A 3,389-nucleotide genomic window follows, 5' to 3' on the forward strand; every position below is an offset into this window, starting at 1 on the left:
GGAAAACTCATGGCATAGTAGATATTTGGTAGCGTCTGAGGGAGGCCCTGTCTTCCCTCAGTGCAGTGTTTGCTGTTTGTTTCCAAATGTTCAGTGTCTTAAAAACGGCTCTCTCACATGTCTTCTCTGGGTTTTGGTTCAGCGAGGAGAGCGAATCTCTTAGTTCGCTCTTAGTTCATGTTGCGCAGAAGCAGAAGTTGTGCTTTGCGGCAAACAGATTGTCTTTGTTTGTAGTGGTTCTATGTGGATTTCCAGCGTGACCCACTTTGAATTTTTAAGATGGAATCTGAAGAGAATGTTTATTTTCTTTTCCCACAAAACTTAGTTGTCACAGCACTGCTGATTAAAATGATAGTCCTTCAGCCACCACATACTGTTTGTTTCACATTGGCTCAAAACCAATCGAACATGCATGTGGTTGGTGCTTGGTAATTAATATTCCATTCCATAGACCCGTGGCTTCTCTATTAATTTCAGTGTGCTTTAATTTTAATAATTCATTTTTTCAAGAGTAACAAACTACTAAAACATAAGGTTTATAGAATTTTCCAGACAATCCATACAAAACAGTCACAGGATGTTTTTTCTCATCCTTTTTTTTTTGGGGGGGGGAGGGTTGGGGGGTACTGGTGGATCAGAGAATCTACACCTGCCAGCAAAATCAAAATATTATTAGTGGGGACTGTGTTGTTTATCTAAAGTTCCCATTTTGGTACAGACAATCAGGCTTGTCCATCTACAGTGTCTAAAGTTAGACTTTGTTAAAGAGCATATTCTAAAGAACTGGGTAGCTGCATTTAACCACTGCAATTAGATCCCATGAAGAGGGGGAAAGGGGAAGGAGATCACAAAATTAAAATAAAACCAGTTCCCCCCTATCATATGAGATTAAACATACCCATAGCCTTGGCAGCTAACCCTGACAAGTGCCTTCATTCACAGTGCTTTGTATTTAAACCCACGATGGGAAAATGAATCGAAGAACAACTGCATTTAGACAGTTCCCAACAATCCCAGTGATACTTACAGCCCCTGCTCATGCTCTGCAGATGTGAGTCAGTAAAAGACATGGATTTGCTAATCTGCATGTAATCACCAAAGTGGAAGATGCCTGGGCGGTTTATTCTGTAGTTTTTCTAAGACTATGTTTGTTACATGCAAACAAAAGAGAAAGAAGTCTTGATATAACAGGAGACGTGATGGGAACTTGATCTGATTGGCTTCGATATTGGCTATTGTCCGTGGAATTATAGCCTAGTCCAGGTTGTAGCTGTCTCTGTGGCTTTGGCTTCATTGGTCTTCCATTGCCTAGCTACATCATCTGCTAATGGATCATCTGGATTAGAGGCATTTTAAAAAGCCTGGATTGACAGGAGAATCATGTGGTTCTACAGTCCTTGAACCACTTATCTTTCAAAATTTCTAAATGTATCATTCCCAACTTGCTACATAGGATGATTAGTTTTCATCATGAAATCTACATCATGCACTACTCCATTTGGGTATTCTTATGGAGGGAATAGTTCAGTGTTAGAAATCCCTCTCTCAAAGAGAGAATTCTGGGGCCAGCAATGACCACATGATAATAATGGGTGTTGTTCTTATTTATTTCTTCTTTTTAATGCCAGAAAGTGGCTCTGCTGGTAAATGTTGGGTTTCCTGAACGATCTTGCATGGCAACACGGCCATCTTGTCAGATCCTGATTATGAATTCTTATATACATTTTGTGTGGTTTAATTTTCAATATTTAAGAGATTTGATATTGTCCTAGTTAGGGTTTTTGTTGCTATGATGAAACAACATAACCAAAAGAAAGTCTGGTTTATTTGGCTTACACTTTCACATTGTAGTCCATCACTGAAGGAAGTCAGGACAGGAACTCAAGGAAGCCTAAAACCCAGAGGCAGGAGGTGATGTGGAGACTTGCTGCTTTCTTGCTTGCTCTCCATGGCTTACTCATCCTTCTTTCTTATAGATCAGTGGACCAGCAGCCCAGGGATAGCACCACCCACGGTGGGATGGGCCCTCTCATATCAGTCACTAAATAAGAAAATGGAGGGACAGCTGCATCTTATGGAGTTATTTTCTCAACTGAGACTGCCTCCTTCCAGATGACTCTAGGTTATGCCAGGTTCACGTAAAACTAGTCAGGACAGATCCTAAAAGTAAATAACTTGATTTACTTTTCATTTTCTACTTGTTTAGTATACAAAAGCACAGTCAATTTGGTTCTAGTAGCATGGCAATGGATTATAAAGAGTTTTCAACACTTCATCAAATGGATAATGCAATTCGTTTCTACATTTTTCATAGTCTTGCCTTTTATTACTTTTTTCTTGCATGTGTTCAAGAACAGAAAATATTTTCCCGCCTCAAGTTTGAAGAAAAATAATATTGCACCACAGAGAACGATGCTAGCTCAACTTTTTATATACAACATGTCAGATTTTAAAATTCATTTTCTAGTTTGCTTAAAGCATCAATCACAGGGGCTGAAGAGGTAGACCAGGAGTTAAGAGTCCTTGCTGCTGTTGCAAAGGAATTGAACCCTGTTTCTAGGACTCACAGGGCAGCTCACAATCACATGTGACTCCAGTTTCAGGGAGTCTGACTCCTTCTTCTGGGCTCTACAGGCTACTGTACACATGAGACACGCATGTACTCAAACAGGCACATACACATAGACGCTGAGTAAAGGGAATATATCTTAAAAGACGTTACTCACAGTGAGACATTTTCGGCACGTGACCTTTTGGGAACTTTAAAAGTAATCCTGAGCTTCAGGTTCTTCTTTAACTTGTATGCACTAGAAAATCATGTACATTGAACTTGTGCACAGTAGACGCATAGTGCGTGTAATAGCTATTCCTTATTCGATGTTTGTCACTGTTGCTTATTAATTATTATTGCATTTGATGTACAATTGTTTGGTTAAGGAATTTCACATGGTTGTTGGTGAGAAGTAGTTTATAGTTTATTATCCTTCTAGCAACTTAGCTTATGTTTTGTAATCAGATTAATACCAATGCCCTGCAGATAAAGAATACTTCTTTTTGCTCTTTGTGACAAGTTATTGTATTTACTTTGCATTATTTCTTTTTGGAATAGATGATATAGTTCATCAAAGAAGCTTCTGAAATCAGCTTATTCAATGTGAAAGGTTTCTAAATAACATTTAATTTTGTTAGTTTAGTTTAAAGAAACTTTTTTATGTTAGGCATGATGATCTGTGGCTTTCATTTTTTTTAAATTTGATTTGTTTATTTACTTTACGTTCCAAGGGTGCTCCCTTCCTCTTTTCCTTCCATTCTCCCCTATTCCTCTTCCCCCCTTCCCTTCTACCTCCCTCCCCCCCGGAAAATGGGCGAGCACCTCTCCCCATATCAAC

The 3,389-nt window shown here is 38.9% G+C and overlaps 1 pseudogene; it reads right to left on the reverse strand.

The window, feature by feature from the left end:
* Nucleotides 1-1,247: 1,247 nt before the first annotated feature.
* On the reverse strand, nt 1,248-1,689 carry LOC129672900 (ubiquitin-conjugating enzyme E2 N-like; annotated as a pseudogene).
* Between the last annotated feature and the right edge of the window lie 1,700 nt (nt 1,690-3,389).

Source organism: Psammomys obesus, unplaced genomic scaffold (genome assembly GCF_907164565.1).
Source record: "Psammomys obesus unplaced genomic scaffold, mPsaObe1.curated_primary_1811, whole genome shotgun sequence".
Taxonomy (NCBI): Eukaryota; Metazoa; Chordata; class Mammalia; order Rodentia; family Muridae; genus Psammomys; species Psammomys obesus.